A 21,347-nucleotide genomic window follows, 5' to 3' on the forward strand; every position below is an offset into this window, starting at 1 on the left:
GATGTGCCCATCGGACTGGCCGGTCTCTGATAGCCCGGTTGAACGTGCTCTGGACTGAGTATATTGAAGCCTTCAGTAAAAAGGTAAAGAGACTGCAACCTTGTGTCCTCGTTATTGCCTGCACCTCACACCATCACCATCCACCTTACTGGGAAGCCCTGGGGATATACTTCACCTGTGGGAAGGTACACCATCCAGCTGCCATTCCATCACCCCAGCGGACCCCACAGCAGCGTCGGTCACCCTGACCGAACACCACAGGTGGCGTCACGAACCCCTGACAGACTGTACAACACTATCACCTTTATTGGACGCCCCTTAGCAGGGTCACGACCGGGTCCAGCCACCATGACAACCGCATAACCGAGCAGAAAGGACCGGTACTGAGAACCCGTGGCCCTGTGTCTGGGGGCGATCCACATGCAATATAGGAAAATATTTAGATTTGACTAGATAGATGTGTCATTATATGCAATGCAGGACAAATCAAGATTTAGCTCATAAAGCATGTCATTAGTTTAGATCCCCTGCAAGAACTGACCTGGTCCTGATACCAAAAGACACCTTGCATAGATACCAAAATACATGGGATATATAGATACTCATCTCCCGATGTATCAGCGGTGATTCCCCATACGCCCTTATTATTTAGCGCCTCTATGCGTTTCACCCATCCGGGCTCATCAGGAGGCCTGATGTAGAGATGATATGTGTCATATCTGATGGTAATCAATTTGCAAATGAACACATACCTGCTTTTATAATCCCCGCCAGCTTCATCGCAAAAATGGCCCCTCCTTTTCATTTCCTGTAGTGTCCAGCGCCATAATCTGCGCATGTCCGCTCTGGAGCACAAACACAGCCAGAGGCTCCTCCATCTGGTCCCCAGCAGCGTCCCAAACTTGTCACTGCACATGCTCGCCCTGGACCGCACGCTACTCACAGCAATCCGCCCACTGGTGACGCCGATCCATGACCGCTTCCGGTCCCCTGGCTCTGCTGAATACAGGGCGCGCCTCATGGATCAAACTGCGCATGTCGCCTCTACTCAAGGTTACCCTGACAACAGTGTCCAGCGAGGAGCGGCCGAGTGAGCCGAACAGAGCAGGCGCATGCCGCCTTCATGATGAGTTACCTTGGCAACAATACACAGTAAGGAGCGGCGGGCAATCACCCACCGTCCCTAATCCTAGACAACCATATAAGACATATGAGACACAGGGGTGCTGCAAATGCGGGCGCACAAGCGCTAAGTATGCACTTTGCCATGCCACCCCCTTCATGATGCTATGCACCTAAGAACGCTGCCTGATAATTGCAATAGCTGCAGCTCCCAATATAAACACCGGATCCGATGAAAAGAGCTATACTATAATTTCAGCAGCGCCGTATGGAAGATTTCACACCCCACGCCTTGCTCATACTATTTAGAGGGATACACAGGCATTGTAGGTGCATCATATCTGCACATTCACTGGAGGCTGCTCAGTCACCAGCTCTGGCATAAAGCCAGCATGCCGAGCCATACTTGTTAACATATCACCGGCTTTTCAGTATACCCGTGTCTATTCATTATTAAATCCAAGAGGCAGTGGCTATAAGGCACACATATATACCCGTGCCGGATATTCCGACAGATACAGGGCATAGCATACCCAATGGACCCGTAGAAGCGCTCTTGTGTAGCGCGAAATGGCCGTCGTCTCGTCTGCCGCACTCCCTTTGGCTACTCCCCTCTCCCCCGTGCCGTGAAGATGTCCTGCTTTGTGTTTGAATAAACACCTTTAACTGCAGTCGGTGAGTGCATTTGCAATTCTTCTTTGTTGCTTTGGATTCATATGGACTTTTTTTCATGCAAATAGCACCTCCCTCTCTTTCTCGGACTGCTATATTTGACCAATGTGCTAATTTGGATTTTCTCCGTGTGTGGGGGGTTGTGCTGCTCCTTTTCTTTTTTGTTGTTTGATACCCAATTACCCATTAGCCTTCTCATCGGGAGCTTAAGGGATAAACAAAGCAGCAAAAAAGTTAATGTCAAAAAAATGGTAATAAGTGAAAAAAAGGAGACAAAAAATTACAAAAGCAGGTATATATAAGGATATGTGTAGGGACAATGCCCTCATTGATATATCATGGAGGTCCATGTGATTCCTTAAACTATAGGGAATCCATCAAGATTATGGTATGGCTCAGTTAACTTAAAGAGGACCAAGACTCAAAAACTACTCGCATTTAGGTTGCCCCCCACCTATCAGATAGTTACAGAAAGCACATATATAATATCTGCTCATTGAGTCCCTTTGGTTCCAGAGACTCCAACCTAAAGATCCACTCACATTCTCGTTGGAGGATCATTCTGTCGTGGTTACCCCCCCCTTGGATTCACCTTGACCACCTCTATGATCATGAATCTCACATCCGTTGGATCCTCACTGTGATAGGTGTGCATATGTTTTGCCAGTGGGGTGTCCCTTTTATTGCAGATATCTCCCATATGCTCCCCCACTCTTCTCCTAAACTCCCTCTTTGTCTTCCCCACATAATCTCTCAGACAGGAGCAGGATGCCACATACACTACACCTTCTGTTTTACAGTTGGAGAACTCACGCTGATAGGTTTTCCCCGTGGTGGAGCTCTGGAACTTTTTACAGGGTCTCAGCCATTTACATAGGCTGCAGTCCCCACACTTAAAGAAACCACATGGTCTCCTATTTAGTCATGTGTCCCTTGGCTTCGGTCTCTGGTACTGGCTATGGACCAGCATGTCCCTAATGGATTTGCCCTTTCTAAACGTGATGTTGGGACGCTCTCCCACAAGGTCCCTAAGGTCCGGATCAAATCTAAGTATGTCCCAATGTCTAGAAAAGATCCTCCTGATCTCCTGATGTTGTGTATCAAATGTACCGATGATCCTCAGGATGTCATCTGAACCCTCTCTTGTGTGTTTCTGCAGAAGTGCTTGTCTGTCCGCTTTTTTTGCAACATCATAAGCTCTGTTAAGAACATGCCTAGGGTATCCCTTCTCATTGAATCTGTTATACATATCCCCTGCTTGGCTTTTGAACATGTTGTATCCGGAGCAGTTCCTCCTCAGTCTGAGGAACTGACCCTTAGGGATCCCTCTTTTGAGGGAGGCCGGGTGGTGACTCTGCCAATGTAGCAGGCTGTTTGTACTCGTCGGTTTTCTATATATACTGGTGGCTATCCCCCCATTAATTTCTTTAACAATTTTAAAATCTAGGAATGCCAATTCCTTTTCCGCAATTTCAGAGGTAAACCTCAGACCCACGTCATTCACGTTTAGATATCTCATAAATGCTTCAAACCCCTCCTTGGAACCAGTCCACACCAAAAAAACATCATCAATATACCTATACCATATAGATATATACTTATCCCACCATCTGTCATCACCTCCAAAAACTATGGCTTTTCCCAGCACAGGCAGTCTTCTGTTTAGTGTTAGAGGATGCTTTAGCTTGTGGGTAGAGGCTCTCACTAGCGGCGGTAGGATGTATCAGGGCCACTAGGGTCAGCCATCGTGGAGCGTGGGCGCCACAACGTTCCCCCCTAGGGTGCCAACCTCCGAAGTCAGGCAGGGGCGTATATAGGTGCCGAAGCTAGGGCTGTCTAGTCTTTTCCCCATTAGATTTGTGTTGTTGTGTGTTTGAGCATTTCTTTGTTTTTTCTGTTTTCTTTGGAGCACGGCAGTTTGTTTTGGTTTTAAACAATAAAGTATTTTTTAACGTTAGGGCATTCTAAATATGATTTATACCTTTTCCCTATTATATGAATTTATTATTTGAAGAGTACTTATGCAGAGGCCACCAAAAAATTCTTGTGTTCCTAACGTCATACAGTAGGGGACATCTGACTTTCAAATTGTTTGTAGCATATCTTCTTTGTCATACAGGCCTCATCCAGACTCAAACAATTCTTCCTTCAGTGACTAACATGATATTGCATGCCATTTTTCACCTTGGAATTTACTGTTGTGGAAATTCATCTGTTTGCAGAGAAGGTGCCAAATTTAAAATCTATTTTTTTGCTGCTAATACTGTGCTCCTACCACACTATTTGAGCAACATGACTGGGAAAAAGCGAGGCCGTGTTGGAAGGGAATTAGGCTTGTGTTCAAGGTGTACGTGGGGTAGGTGGTAATGTTTGTGCAAGCACTGGTGAACCAACAACGTTGCGTCTTATGCAAATACAACTGACAGCTTCTGTTACTGGACGGACTACTCCACTACCTTTCTTTGGCAGACACACAGCAGTATGCCTTGTTGATGAGGCCAAGAAAGAGCATGTGCAAGAGTGAATGGTAAGCACAGTTTCAAGTGGCCTCTCCTCTTCCGCCACCTTACCATCACACCCAATACAGTCCACAGAGGTGACACACAAATTCCTGTTCCTCCCCCCCATGTCCCAACTCTCCAACCAGACAACTGACTATATGGAACCACAGATGGGTGAGTCTGAAGAGCTGTTCACACATTCTATGCCATGGTCATCAGAAGTGTACTCAAATGCTTCACAAGTCAAGAAGAGGAAATCTGCACTGATGACCAAATTTTTTTAGTTTGAATATGGGGCAGGATGAAGTAGGGTCCGAACAGCATCCTGACCCTCATCATCAGACGTTAACCCCAGAGGGAGGGTGATCCTGATGAAACTCAGATATCTATACTGTACTGTGCTGTCAAGGCAGGAAGAGGAGGAGGGTGACTCCAAGCGTGAGGAATGTGATAACACAGAGGATGATGATGATAAGGTGTTAGATCCCAGGTGCTGTGAACATAGAGGCACACAGCTGAGTAGGTTATCTGAGGAGGAAGACGAGGAGGTTATATTGAACGGTACATAGGTTACGTTGTGCCGTACGTTGCAGACAGGTAGTGATACAGCCACGATGAACAATGCATCATTAGCCACAACTGTGGCTGTGACCAGCAGCATCAGTGCACCTGCAACTCGCAGGTGTGCCAAGAGTTGCCTAGCCTGGGCCTTTTTTGACACTGCAAAGGATGAGCCAACTCACGTAATCAGCCTATTTTGCAAAAAAACTGAGTAGAGGTAAAAAGTGCAATAATATGACTACTACATATATCAACCTTTACATGCGCAATTGACATGCTTTACTGTGGGAATCCCACTGCACAAAAATATGCGGACCAGCGTACTTCAACAGCTATCAGCTGCCCCATCTATCGCATCTGCTGCTTCCTCCTCTGTTACTGTGCCAACTATTGAGATGCAGGCTGCCTTCCGCTGTAAAGGAAGTGGACATGCCTGCTGTTTTTGACCGATCTCAGAGAACGAGCACACCGCAACTTTTTCAATCCACCGTAACATCTCTGCCTGCACCTCTCTCACAGTCCAGCAGTTTGTTCACCGTACTCCGCCTTCTCTCAGAACTGCAGCCAGCCCACAGTTCCGCAGCTGTGGTCACGTAAAAGATTGTTTCCTCCTACGCATGGCAAAGCTAAGAGTTTGAACTCCAGCATCTCCAATCTGTTGGCCATGGAAATGCTGCCTTTCAGCCTGGTAGATACAGACGGTTTCCGAAAGCTGATAGACGTCGCAATCCTCCAGTACCAATTTCCCAGTTGCCATTACTTTTCTAAGAAAGCTGTGACTGCGCTACACCAGCTTGTTGCAGACAACATCACCCATTCCTTGACTAAATCTTTGTCTGCCAGGGTGCATTTCACCACAGACATTTGGATGAGTAAGCATGGCCAAGGGCGTTACATCTTGCTGACTGGGTACTGAGTGACTCTGGTGGGTGTGGGAGCAGGTTCTGCTCCACAAGTCATGAAATCCCCAAGGTTTGCAGGAGAAACCTCTACATTTAACACTTCTGCCACTGCTTCCGTCTCTTCCTCTATCTCGTCTAGGGCCTCCACCTGCGCCCTCAACCTCTGCCTTAATGAGACATGCTATCCAACAGTGCAGAGAGAATCCATATCACCGCAGCCAGCCAGCCAGGGCTCACCGCAATCAGGCAGTATTAAAATTGATATGCCTTGTAGATCACATTCATACAGCTGAAGAGTTGTGGAAAGCTCTCCAGGCTGAGTTTAATCAATGGCTGTCTCCACTGAACCTGCATCCAGGGAAGGTCATGTCCGATAATGGTGCAAACCTGGTGGTGGCCCTACTGCGAGGCAAGCTCACACATGTGCCTTGCATGGTCACGTCCTCAACCTGGTGGTACGGCATTTTCTGCGCGACTATCCTGGCCTGCGTGAGCTGCTCCAGAAAGCACATAAGCTGTGTGCTCATCTCCACCGTTCACACCACTCAGGTCATCAACTTGCTTCGATACAGAGATCTTTATCCATGCCAGTTAACAGGTTGATATGCGATGTGCCGATACGGTGGAATTTCACTCTGCACATGTTTCAGCGACTGTAGCAGCAGCAATGAGCCCTGATGCAGTATGTCATGTCATATAGCCTGGGCCAATGCAGTATGGACGTGGCGCATATCACGTTTACAGAGTGGGCACAGATTAAGGACCTCTGCACAGTTTCAAAATGGCTACTAAGATGGTTAGCGTTGATGATGCCATCATCATCAAAACTATTCTGGGCATCTATATGCTGGAGTAGACCTTGAATAGCCTGTGGGAGGAGATGGTGGTCCCAGAAGAAGAGGAGGAAGCAGAGGAGGATGGGGAAGGGATAAAATTGTCTCTAAGTTGCAGACTGTTGTGACACAGATGGGTGCCAGGGGAGGGCAGATCACTGCAATTGAGGTGGGATGGTGATAACAGACAAACTGTTATCGAAGGTGCAAGATTCGAGGAACAAATGGAGGAGGAACAGGTGATGGGCGAGCAAATGTCAGATGAAGAGGATCATCCTCTCCTTTGTGTTGTTCTTGGTTGGCAGGGGGAAGGAGGAAACAAGCCTCATTGTTACTCAACAACCAACACAGCATGGGCTTGGACCTCATGGTAGAGCCCGACATGAGTGTCTTCTTGCTGCACTCTCTACAACATGATCCATGTATACTTATGATTAGGAATACTGCTGACTACTGGGTTGCTACTCTGTTAGATCCACATTATAAAACCAAATTTTGTCAGATGCTTCTCACTCTGGAAAGGGACTTGCGAATGCTGCAGTATCGAAACATGCTTTTACACAACCTTAAGAGAGGTTTTCCCCAAGACAGAAGTGAAGCACACAGTTCGCATTGCAGCTCTAGACTTCCAACCTCTGACACATCAATTCGTCAATGCTAACACATTAGCAGCAGCAGCATTGTAAGCGTAAGAGGCAATTTCTGTGAGTCATTTGACAGTTTTTTAGACCAGTTCATGCACCAGCATGTCCAAATCTTACACGTGGTGAATGAATGGAGAGGATGGTGCAGGAGTATCTAGAACTGAATATCAATACCATTAGGGAGGGTGTGGACCTTTTCACATTTTGGTCTCCAAAAATGGATGAGTGGCCTGAGCTCGCCTCACACTTCTTGGAGGTTTTATTGTGCCTGGCAGCCAGCGTGTCTTCAGTGCTGCTGGTGGTGTCCTGACAGATAAGTGCAGCCGGCAGTCACCTGAAAGTGTAGACCACCTAACTTTCATCAAGATGAACAAGTCATGGATCTCCAAGAACTTTTGCATTCCAATCACAGACAGTACAGTCTAGGTGATATTGCATTTTTTAAGAGTAATGCACTAATTTCATGTAACTGCACTCTGTGATATCTTTAGTGTCACTTCTGTGGCTGGTGCTGCTTGCCGATGATGTTAACACAAATTTGTGCAAATGTGAACAGTCATGGTTGGTCTACGTCTGATGAAATAGCTGTAATGGAAGATGTGTCAGTCCCAATTATACTATTTCTATTCTCGTGACAGTTATTACACTTCGGTGGTGTCATCCACTCATTTTTTAAAATGTGAAAACTCTAGGTTGGGTGTCCATCTGCTAATCCAGCGTAGTGGAAGACCTATCAGTTCCTATTGTGCTACTTCTACTGTGTTGAAATTGATGCCACTTTGGTGGTGTCTGCGAATAATTTTTGGAAATGTGAACACTCCTGGTTGGGTGTCCATCTGCTGGATTTGGTGTAGTGGAAGACCTGTCGGTCCCTATTATGCTATTTCTACTGTGGTAAAATTGATGCCACTTTGGTATTGTCTGTCAATAATTTTTGGAAATGTGAACACTTCTGGTTGGGTGTCCATCTGCTTGGGTGTAGTGGAAGACCTGTCGGTCACTATTATACAGTTAAATGAAAAAGTTTGGGCACCCCTATTAAGCTTAATGTTTTATAAAAATTGTTTTTTTTGCAACAGCTATTTCAGTTTCATATATCTATGCTGCCTACCTGGCGCTCGAGTCCGACACATCGCTGATCGGGTGGACAGATTACTGGGAGGGGCTGGTGAGGACCCAGCGGTCATGGTGCACATAGGCACAAATGACAAAGTTAGAGGTAGGTGGAAGGTCCTTAAAGATGATTTCAGGGAATTAGGCTGCAAGCTGAAAGCAAGGACCTCCAACGTGGTATTCTCCGAAGTACTGCCTGTACAACGTGCCACGCCAGAGAGGCAACGGGAGATTAGGGAGGTTAATAAGTGGCTCAAGAATTGGTGTAGGAAGGAGGGGTTTGGGTTCCTGCAGAACTGGGCCGACTTCTCAGTTGGCTACAGGCTCTACGCTAGGGATGGACTGCACCTCAATGGGGAAGGTGCAGCTGTGCTGGGCGAGAAAATGGCTAGAAAGTTGGAGGATTGTTTAAATTAGGGATTGGGGGGGAGGGTATTCAATTTATAGGAGGGGAAGATAGTGCAGACAGAGACCTGGGCAAAAATAAGGAAGTTGGGGGTGGCGGTGGCATGGGGAGTGGGGTTAGAACAGTTAATAATTTAAGAAAGAGTAGAGGTACAGAGAGGAACATCAAGTGCATGTATACTAATGCCAGAAGCCTCGCCAACAAAATGGACGAATTAGAACTAATGTTGTTGGAGCATAATTATGACATGGTGGGGATATCTGAAACGTGGCTGGATGAGAGCCATGACTGGGCTGTTATCTTGCAGGGCTATAGCCTGTTCAGAAATGACCGTACAGATAAGCGAGGGGGTGGGGTGTGTCTATATGTAAAATCGTCCTTAAAACCCATCCGGCGTGATAATATAGGTGAATTTAATGAAAATGTAGAATCCCTGTGGGTGGAGATAAGGGGAGGGGGAAAAATAATAAATTACTGATAGGGGTTTGTTATAAATCTCCAAAAATAATGGAAGCAATGGAGAATATCCTCGTAAAGCAAATAGATGAAGCTGCGACTCAAGGAGAAGTCATTATTATGGGGGACTTCAACTACCCTGAAATAGATTGGGGAACAGAAACCTGCAGTTCCAGCAAAGGTAATCGGTTTTTGACAACTATGAGAGACAATTACCTTTCACAACTGGTTCAGGACCCAACAAGAAGGGGGGCACTGCTAGACCTAATACTAACCAACAGGCCAGACCGCATAGCAAATATAAGGGTTGGGGGTTACTTGGGAAATAGCGATCACAAAATAATAAGTTTTCATGTATTCTTTAAAAAGATGTGTAGTAGAGGGGTTACAAGGACACTAAACTTCTGGAGGGCAAATTTCCAACGGATGAGAGAGGATCTTGGTGCAATTAAATGGGACGATATCCTGAGACACAAAAATACACAAAGAAAATGGGATACGTTTATTAACATCCTGGATAGGACCTGTGCACAGTATATACCGTATGGGAATAAACATACTAGGAATAGGAGGAAACCAATATGGCTAAATAGAGCTGTAAGGGGCGCAATAAGTGACAAAGAGAAAGCATTTAGAGAATTAAAGGAAGTAGGTAGTGAGGAGGCATTAAATACATACAAAAAATTAAATAAATTCTGTAAAAAGCAAATCAAGGCAGCAAAGATTGAGACAGAGAGACTCATTGCCAGAGAGAGTAAAAATAATCCCCAAATATTCTTTAACTACATAAATAGTAAGAAACTAAAAAATTATAGTGTTGGCCCCCTTAAAAATAGTCTGGGTGAAATGGTGGATGAGGATGAGGAAAAAGCCAATATGCTAAATGACTTTTTTTCATCAGTATTTACACAAGAAAATCCCATGGCAGACAAAATGACTAGTGATAAAAATTCCCCATTAAATGTCACCTGCTTAACCCAGCAGGAAGTGCGGCGGCGTCTAAAAATCACTAAAATTGACAAATCTCCGGGCCCGGATGGGATACACCCTCGAGTACTGCAGGAATTATCGTATATACTCGAGTATAAGCCGACCCGAGTATAAGCCGACCCCCCTAATTTTGCCACAAAAAACTGGGAAAACCTATTGACTCGAGTATAAGCCTAGGGTGGAAATGCAGCATTTACCGGTGAATTTCAAAAACAAAAATAGATCATTATTTCCCCATAGCTGTGCCATATAGTGCTCTGCACTGTTCATATTGCCCCATAGCTGTGCCATATAGTGCTCTGCACTGTTCATATTCCCCCTTGGCTGTGTCCCATATAGTGCTCTGCACTGTTCATATTCCCCCTTGGCTGTGTCCCATATAGTGCTCTGCACTGTTCATATTCCCCCTTGGCTGTGCCCCATACAGTGCTCTGCAGCGTTCATATTCCCCCTTGGCTGTGCCCCATATAGTGCTCTGCAGCGTTCATATTCCTCCTTGGCTGTGCCCCATATAGTGCTCTGCAGCGTTCATATTCCCCATAGATGCTCCACATAAATCTGTGCCATGGCCGCTGCTGCTGCAAAAAAAAAAAAAAATGCCATACTCACCTCTCTTGCTTGCAGCTCCCAGCGTCCGGTCCCGGCGTCTCCCCGCTCTGACTGATCAGGCAGAGGGCGCCGCACACACTATATGCGTCATCGCGCCCTCTGACCTGAACAGTCAGAGCGGAGAGACGCAGGGAAGATGGAGCGGCGCCCGGCGGCTGGAACGTGGACAGGTGAATATTACATACTTACCTGGTCCCGACGTCCGGCTCCCTCTGCCTGTCACAGCTGTCTTCGGTGCCGCAGATTCTTTCTCTATCAGCGGTCCCTCCCTATGGGAGGTGGAGCCGCCTATTCATTTTTCTAATGAGCGGTCCCACGTGACCGCTGAAGAGGGGAAGAAACTGCAGCACAGAAGCCCGTGGGACGGCAGGGACAGCGCGAGGATCGCTGGGACTAGGTAAGTATGCCTCAGCGCTCTCACCCCCTCACCCGCCGACCCCACCGCTACCGTGACTCGAGTATAAGCCGAGAGGGGCACTTTCAGCCCAAAAATTTGGGCTGAAAATCTCGGCTTATACTCGAGTATATACGGTAAGTACAGTCATTGATAGACCATTATTTTTAATCTTTAAAGACTCCATAATAACAGGGTCTGTACCACAGGACTGGCGTATAGCAAATGTGGTGCCAATATTCAAAAAGTGGACAAAAACTGAACTCGGAAATTATAGGCCAGTAAGCTTAACCTCTACTGTGGGTAAAATCCTGGAGGGCATTCTAAGGGATGCTATACTGGAGTATCTGAAGAGGAATAACCTCATGACCCAGTATCAGCACGGGTTTACTAGGGACCGTTCATGTCAGACTAATTTGATCAGTTTCCATGAAGAGGTAAGTTCCGGACTGGACCAAAGGAACCCAGTAGATGTAGTGTATATGGACTTTTCAAAAGCTTTTGATACGATGCCACACAAAAGGTTGATACATAAAATGAGAATAATGGGGATAGGGGAAAATATGTGTAAGTGGGTTGAGAGCTGGCTCAGGGATAGGAAACAAAGGGTGGTTATTAATGGAGCACACTCGGACTGGGTAGCGGTTAGCAGTGGGGTACCACAGGGGTCAGTATTGGGCCCTCTTCTTTTTAACATATTTATTAATGACCTTGTAGGGGGCATTCAGAGTAGAATTTCAATATTTGCAGATGACACTAAACACTGCAGGATAATCAATACAGAGGAGGACAATTTTATATTACAGGATGATTTATGTAAACTAGAAGCTTGGGCTGATAAATGGCAAATGAGCTTTAATGGGGATAAATGTAAGGTCATGCACTTGGGTAGAAGTAATGAGATGTATAATTATGTGCTTAATTCTAAAACTCTGGGCAAAACCGTCAATGAAAAAGACCTGGGTGTATGGGTGGATGACAAACTCATATTCAGTGGCCAGTGTCAGGCAGCTACTACAAAGGCAAATAAAATAATGGGATGCATTAAAAGAAGCATAGATGCTCATGAGGAGAACATAATTTTACCTCTATACAAGTCATTAGTTCGACCACACTTAGAATACTGTGCACAGTTCTGGTCTCCGGTGTATAAGAAAGACATAGCTGAACTAGAGCGGGTGCAGAGAAGAGCGACCAAGGTTATTAGAGGACTGGGGGGTCTGCAATACCAAGATAGGTTATTACACTTGGGGCTATTTAGTTTGGAAAAATGAAGACTAAGGGGTGATCTTATGTTAATGTATAAATATATGAGGGGACAGTACAAAGACCTTTCTGATGATCTTTTTAATCATAGACCTTAAACAGGGACAAGGGGGCATCCTCTACGTTTGGAGGAAAAAAGATTTAAGCATAATAACAGACGCGGATTCTTTACTGTGCAGTGAGACTATGGAACTCTCTGCCGTATGATGTTGTAATTAGTGATTCATTACTTAAATTTAAGAGGGGACTGGATACATTTCTGGAGAAGTATAATGTTACAGGGTATATACACTAGATTCCTTGATAGGGTGTTGATCCAGGGAACTAGTCTGATTGCCGTATGTGGAGTCGGGAAGGAATTTATTTCCCCAAGGTGGAGCTTACTCTTTGCCACATGGGTTTTTTTTGCCTTCCTCTGGATCAACATGTTAGGGCAAGTTAGGTTAGGCTATGGGTTGAACTAGATGGACTTAAAGTCTTCCTTCAACCTTAATAACTATGTAACTATGTAACTATGTAATAACTGTTGGACACAGTAATGTTTCTGCCTTGAAATGAGGTTGATTGTACTAATAGAAAATGTGCAATCTGCATTCAATCAAAATTTGACAGGTGCATAAGTATGGGCACCCTTATCATTTTCTTGTCTTAAATACTCCTACCTACTTTTTACTGACTTACTAAAGCACTTTTTTTGGTTTTCTAACCTCATTGAGCTTTGAACTTCATAGCCAGGTGTATGCAATCATGAGAAAAGCTACTTTAAGTGGCCAATTGCAAGTTGTTCTCCTGTTTGAATCTCCTCTGAAGAGTGGCATCATGGGCTCCTCAAAACAACTGTCTAATGATCTGAAAACAAAGATTATTCAACATAGTTGTTCAGGGGAAGGATACAAAAAGCTGTCTCAGAGATTTAACCTCTCAATTTCCACTGTGAGGAACATAGTAAGGAAATGGAAGAACACAGGTACAGTTCTTGTTAAGGCAAGAAGTGGCAGGCCAAGAAAAACATCAGAGAGGCAGAGAAGAAGAATGGTGAGATCAGTCAAGGACAATCCTCAGACCACCTCCAGAGAGCTGCAGCATCAACTTGCTGCAGATGGTGTCATCTGTCAACTATACAACGCACTTTGCATAAGGAGAAGCTGTATGGGAGAGTGATGCGAAAGAAGCTGTTTCTGCAAGCACGCCACAGAGTCGGCTGAGGTATGCAAAAGCACATTTGAAGAAGCCAATTTCTTTTTGGAAGATGGTCCTGTGGACTGATGAAACCAAGATTGAGTTGTTTGGTCATACAAAAAGGCGTTATGCATGGCGGCCGAAAAACACAGCATTCCAAGAAAAACACTTGCTACCCACAGTAAAATTTGGTGGAGGTTCCATCATACTTTGGGGCTGTTTGGCCAATGCCGGCACCGGGAATCTTGTTAAAGTTGAAGGACACATGGATTCCTCTCAGTATCAGCAGATTCTTGACAATAATGTTCATGAATTAGTGACAAAGTTGAAGTTACGCAGGGGATGGATCTTTCAGCAAGACAATGATCCAAAACACCACTCCAAATCTACTCAGGCATTCATGCAGAGAAACAATTACACTGTTCTGGAATGGCCATCCCAGTCCCCAAACCTGAATATCATTGAACATCTGTGGGATCATTTGAAGAGGGCTGTCCATGCTCAGCGACCATCAAACTTAACTGAACTGGAATTGATTTGTAAAGAGGAATGGTCAAAAATACCTTCATCCAGGATCCAGGAACTCATTAAAAGCTACAGGAAGCGACTATAGGCTGTTATTTTTGCAAAAGGAGGATCTACTAAATATTAATGTCACTTTTCTGGTGGGGTGCCCATATTTATGCATCTGTCAAATTTTGTTTGAATGCAGATTGCACATTTTCTCTTAGTACAATAAACCTCATTTCAAGGCAGAAACATTACTGTGTCCAACAGTTATTAGATATATGAAACTGAAATAGCTGTTGCAAAAAAAACAATTTTCATAAAACATTAAGCTTAAGATTAATAGGGGTGCCCAAACTTTTTCATATAACTGTAACCACAACTTGCATATTTTTAGGTTCTCCATAAAAACACATCTGTTTAGGGCAGCCTATCATGTTCCCTAATCAACATCCTTTTTATATGTAGCCTACTGTTATGACCTGGTGGTTAAGAGGCCACACTGAAATGACCTGGTGGCTAAAACGCAACATGGAACGAGCTCTGAGAAGGTGGTATCTCTACTGACCGCAGTCCCTAATCCTAACAACACAACTAGAAATAGCCGTGGGATGTTCCTGACACTCCCTAGACACCTCGTCACAGCCTCAGATATAACTACCCCTAAAGAAGGAAATAGAAAGCTATCTTGCCTCAGAGAAAACCCCAAAAGAAAAGATAGCCCCCCACAAATATTGACTGTGAAAGGAGAGGGAAATGACGAACACAGAAATGAAATTAGATTTCAGCAAAGGGAGGCCAAAACTAAACTAGATAGACAGAGAGCAAAGGATACTGTGCGGTCAGTATTAAAAACTACAAAATCCACGCAGAGTTTACAAAAATGAACTCCACACCAACTCACGGTGTGGAGGGGCAAATCTGCTTTCCCAGAGCTTCCAGCTAGCCTGAATACGACATAGTGACAAGCTGGACAAAAGAGACAAAATGCAAAGCAATAGAGTCCACACAAATGGACAAACAAAACTAGCAAAACTTATCTTTTGCAGACAAGGACTGGCCATATGAGAAATCCAAGGGAAGAATCAAATCCAACCAAGAACATTGACAGCAGGCATGGACTAAGGCCCAGAGCAGGTTTAAATAACAAACCCAAGCAAGGCGATTAGTGAAGACAGCTGCCACAGCTACCTAACGGAGCAGCAGTTCCACTTGAAACCACCAGAGGGAGCCCAAGGGCAGAACTCGCAAAAATACCATTAGCAACCACAGGAGGGAGCTCCAGAACGGAACTCACAACAGCCTACTCTGTACTTCTCTGAATATAATTCGCCATCAAACTCAACCATACCCAAAATCCTCATGCAGCCTTAATCTACTCACTGTTTCTCAAGATGGTTGGACCATCATTGTAAATAAGCAACTGTACTTTGTGTCACCCCCACCTCATTGTAGATTGTAAGCTCTGATGAGCAGGGTCATCATTATTTTAGCTTTAATTTTTTGCTTATCATAAACTTTGTAACATTTCACTGTGTTATATGAACTGACTTGTAAGGCCATGTTCACACGTTCCTGATTTCCCTGCTGTTTTTTCTGCACTAAAAACCGCAGCTCTTGGCAGAAAACGCAGGTGCGTTTTTTGGTGCTTTTTGGTGCGTTTTTTGATGCGTTTTTTGATGCGTTTTTTGGTGCGGTTTTTAGTGCAGTTTTTTATGCAGTTTTCTCTGCAGAGTCTGTGTGTTTTCTAGGAAGTTTTTTTAGGGTTAAAATGGCTGAAAATACCCTAACCCTACCCCTAACCCTACCCCTACCCCTAACCCTACCCCTAACCCTAACCCTAGTTCTAACTGTAGTGGGGAAAAAAAAAATTCTTTATTTTATTATTTGTACTACCTATGGGGGTGATAAAGGGGGGGGGGGGCATTTACCTTTTTTTTATTTTGATTACTGTGAGGTTATCACAGTGATCAAAATGTGCCTGGAACGAATCTGCCGGCCGGCAGATTCGGCGGGCGCACTGCGAATGCGTCCGCCATTTTGGAAGATGGCGGCGCCCAGGGAGAAGACGGCCGGACGGACACCGGGAGGCCCGGTAAGTATAAGGGGGGGAGATTAGGGCACGGGGGGGGCGTCGGAGCACGGGGGGGTGGCATCGGAGCACGAGGGGGGTGGCATCGGAGCATGGGGGGGTGGGATTGGGGCACGGGGGGCAGCCACACTCCGCCCACACACTTCCTGCTGCAGCGGTTCTGCACCACAAACCGCAGAAAACCCGCAGATATTTTTTTCGTCTGCGGGTTTTACTGTGGGTTTGACCTCACAATGGAGGTCTAAGGGTGCAGAACCGCTGCAGTTCCGCAAAAAGAAGTGACATGGTACTTCTTTTTTACCGCAGCTATTCAGCGCGGCTTTTTTCGCGATTTTCCGCAATGTGGGCACAGCAGTTCCTGTTTTCCATAGGGTACATTGTAATGTACCCTGCATGGAAAACAGCTGCAGACCCGCAGCGGGAAAATCGCGGCGGTTCCGCATTAAAAAAAGGATGGTGTGAACATGGCCTAAAGCTCTGCGGAATATGTTAGCGCTATATAAATAAGGGTTATTATTATTAGTAGATTAAAGATGGTGAAGTTTAAGCTCTTAGCTTTGCCATTTGTTAGGAGGAAACAATCTTTTACTTTAGCACAACTGCACAAATGATAGCTGGCTGCAGTGCTGACACAGGGTGGAATAGGGTAAACAAGACAAGCTACTGGACTGTGAGAGAGGTGAATGGAGGAGATGTTACAGTGGATTGAGAAAGATATGGTGTGCTTGATATCTAAAGGTACCGTCACACATAGCGACGCTGCAGCGATACCGACAACGATCCGGATCGCTGCAGCGTCGCTGTTTGGTCGCTGGAGAGCTGTCACACAGACAGCTCTCCAGCGACCAACGATCCCGAGGTCCCCGGTAACCAGGGTAAACATCGGGTAACTAAGCGCAGGGCCGCGCTTAGTAACCCGATGTTTACCCTGGTTACCATCCTAAAAAGTAAAAAAACAAACGCTACATACTTACCTTCTGCTGTCTGTCCTCGGCGCTCTGCTTCTCTGGTCTGGCTGTGAGCGCCGGGCAGCCAGAAAGCAGAGCGGTGACGTCACCGCTCTGCTTTCCGGCTGACCGACGCTCACAGCCAGAGCAGGAGGAGAGCAGAGCACAGAGCTGTAGGTAAGTATGTAGTGTTTGTTTTTTTACTTTTAGGATGGTAACCAGGGTAAACATCGGGTTACTAAGCGCGGCCCTGTGCTTAGTTACCCGATGTTTACCCTGGTTACCAGCAAAGACATCGCTGAATCGGTGTCACACACGCCGATTCAGCGATGTCTACGGGGAATCCAGCGACGAAATAAAGTTCTGGACTTTCTTCCCCGACCAGCGATCTCCCAGCAGGGGCCTGATCGCTGCTGCCTGTCACACTGGACGATATCGCTAGCGAGGACGCTGCAACGTCACGGATCGCTAGCGATATCGTCTAGTGTGACAGTACCTTAAGATCAGTCAAAAACAGCAGGAATGTCCACTTCTGTATTAATTGACAGGCTGTTACTCACACCGATTGTAGCGGCTAAACAAATGACGGTTCTGCGGCTGGAGATCTGTGTGACACGGTGGAAGAGGAGGAAGAAGTAGAACATTCGATTGATGTAGTAGATAATGTTTGGCGAGGCATGCTAGTCTGTATTTTAGCACAGTGAGATTCCCAGATTAACGCATGTTGATCACGAACGTGCCAGTTCATGCATCTAGTAGTCAAATTATTGCCTTTTTTAACTCTACTCTGGGGTTTTTAACAAAGCTGGCAGATAACGTGATTTTTGTTAAGGTACCTTCACACTCAGCGACGCTGCAGCGATACCGACAACGATGTCGATCGCTGCAGCGTCGCTGTTTGGTCGCTGGAGAGCTGTCACACAGACAGCTCTCCAGTGACCAACGATCCCGAGGTCCCCGGGTAACCAGGGTAAACATCGGGTTACTAAGCGCAGGGCCGCGCTTAGTAACCCGATGTTTACCCTGGTTACCAGCGTAAAAGTAAAAAAAAACAAACACTACATACTTACCTACCGCTGTCTGTCCCCGGCGCTGTGCTTCTCTGCACTCCTCCTGCACTGGCTGTGAGCACAGCGGCCGGAAAGCAGAGCGGTGACGTCACCGCTCTGCTTTCCGGCTGACCGACGCTCACAGCCAGTGCAGGAGGAGTGCAGAGAAGCTGAGCGCCGGGGACAGACAGCGGTAGGTAAGTATGTAGTGTTTGTTTTTTTACTTTTACGCTGGTAACCAGGGTAAACATCGGGTTACTAAGCGCGGCCCTGCGCTTAGTAACCCGATGTTTACCCTGGTTACCAGTGAAGACATCGCTGGATCGGTGTCACACACGCCGATTCAGCGATGTCTGCAGGGAGTCCAGCGACAAAATAAAGTTCTGGACTTTCCTCAGCGACCAACGATCTCCCAGCAGGGGCCTGATCGTTGGTCGCTGTCACACAGAACGATTTCCTTAACGATATCGTTGCTACGTCACAAAAAGCAACGATATCGTTAACGATATCGTTATGTGTGAAGGTACCTTTAGTCTGAAAGAAAGACCCAAGCTAGCCAACTGCAGACCGCCGAACGCTGATGACCACTGACAGATTTAGGGGTGAGGATGCATTGCTTGTCGTGGTAACATAACTCTGTGTCTGCGGGAAGCCACAATGTAACCTCCTTGTCTTCTTCCTTCTCTGCTGAGCTACTCAGCTGCATGCCTCTGGGTTTACTCCATGTGTGATCTACTACCTCATCATCATCCTCTCTGTTCTACCACTCCTCACCCTGAGAGTCACCCTCCTCCTCTTTCTGCCCTGACAGAACAGTACAGTCTGCATGCACCTCAAGTATCTGAGTCTCATCAGAAATTGTTTACTTCCACCCCCCAGGGTTAACATCTGTTGACAAGGGTTTGAATTCTGCTCGGACCCTACTTCGCCTGGTCCTGGATCAAACCGAAAACAAATTTGGGCATCGGGGACGCTGCAGATGATTTCCTACTCTTGACTCTGTAAATCTTTGGAGTAAAATCTTATTTCAAAAACGTCTTTGGACTAGGGAAAAAGAATCCTATGTGTAACATGTAATCCCTTTAAAAATATTTTTTATTAAATTAGAATATTAAAAAACACCAACCTAACGTGTTTAAAAAAATGTGTTTGCAAACAAATCATAGATTAGATAGCCCTAGTAGTATCCCTGTATGACCCTGCCTAGCTGTGGAGGTTGGCACCCTAAAAGATACGATTACCTTTACGTCTTTCCCATTCTGTCCTTAATGGACCCTGTAACTATTGCAGGTGGGAAAACATATAGCTTTTGAAAGAAATGAAAGAAGTGCAGGGAAATATAAGACCAAAAAAACTAAGGTATATACATAACAAACTTCAGGGTATACTTAACTTTTGATAACCATACGGTATAACCCTCTGTTAGAACAGGAAATAATATCCCTGTAGAGAAACATGCAAACACTTTTCATAAGCCGTGGTCCAGTATAAAGCTGGCTGATCCACAAAACATGTATATAATTTACATGGGTAGTTAATCACTGATAAAGTCCATATAGATAAAGAAAGGGTTGCCAAAAACAGGGAGACTTATCCCATCCAGAAGAATTCACCTCAACGCATTTGCCCATCCGTGCGGTTCATCAGGAGGCCTGGTGTGGTCTGTGTTATGCCACAAAAGAGAGGTGCCCAGATAGAGGAAGCATACTTAACTAATCCATGTAAGGCGCGATGGCAACACTGAGGACTGTACTGAGTTTGATGTTAAGCTGGAGGAAGAGGTGCAGAGGCCACTTTATGCAGCATTTTCCATCTACTGGAGCACATGTTCTTTCTGGCCGTCATCTACAAAGCGTACTGCTGTATGGCTGCCAAAGAAAGCAAGTGGAGTAGCCAGTCAAGTGATAGAAGTTGTAAAAATGCTGCGCAATTGCTCACTGCAGCAAAACAAACCTACTTCTCATCTTTCATATCATACCTGTCTCATAACCCTAAACAGCTATTCAGTACTTTCAAGTCAACTGGTGTCTTCCCCTCCAGATTGAAACATACCTCGATCACACCAATCCTTAAAAAGCTCTCCCTTGACCCATCCTTTGTGTCTAGCTATCCCCATCTCATTTCTCCCTTATGCCACCAGACTAATGGAACAACACATCCATTTTGAACTGTCCTCCCACTTTTCCTTTTGCTCCCTCTTTGACCGCTTACAATATGGTTTCTGACCACACCATTCCTCTGAAACTGCCCTGACTAAAGTCAACAATGACCTACTAACCCTCAAATCAAAGCGACACTAGTTTGTCCTCCTCCATCTCCTGGACCTGGCATTTACCCTTGACACAGTAGACCATTCCCTCTTATTACAGACTTTCTGATCTCTTGGCATTACAGACTTGGCCCTTTGTTGGATCTCCTCATACCTAACATACAGGACAGTCAGTGTCTCTCACTCACACACCACCTCCTCATCTCGCCCCATATATGCTGGTGTCCCCAAAGATTCAGTTGTAGGACCGGCACTATGCTTAGGGTGAATGCTCCCTCCCTCTTAAAGGGACCACCTGCATTGACCTAAGGTATTCCCAGCCAATAGCTGGGTGACACCTTTCATTTAAGGCTCCTCTAATATGGAGGTGCCTGAGCTACAGTAGATTGTTAGTTTGCCTTGCATGTTTGCTAGTTGTCAGATTCCCCAGGTCTGTCCGTCTGCTTATTTACCATGTACCCGTCTGTTCATACCTGTCTGTGCTCTTCTGTACATCAGCAGGTCCAGAATGCACCTGCCATTTCACATCTGTCTAACACCCGGTCCAGCCCGCATTTGCCAGTGCTTTTCAGTTCCTCAGTTGGTCCCATCTGCATCCGTGGTTCCAGTGTCCCTACAGTGCCTGCAAGCTTGCATTCTTTATCCCCCTTTTGGGTCATAGCAGCCTATCCGCTATAGGGGGTCAGCTGCCACCCTCTCTAGGTCAGCCCTGGAGTAGCACCTGCTGTCACCTCCTTGTACCTCCTTGGGTCGCAGTTTTCTCCTGCTGCAACTTATCCAAGTTGGGATTTGGTAGGCCACCTAGTTATGCCTCTCCAGGCTTTCCAAGGGATAC

The sequence above is a fragment of the Ranitomeya imitator genome, chromosome 2 (genome assembly GCF_032444005.1).
Source record: "Ranitomeya imitator isolate aRanImi1 chromosome 2, aRanImi1.pri, whole genome shotgun sequence".
NCBI lineage: Eukaryota > Metazoa > Chordata > Amphibia > Anura > Dendrobatidae > Ranitomeya > Ranitomeya imitator.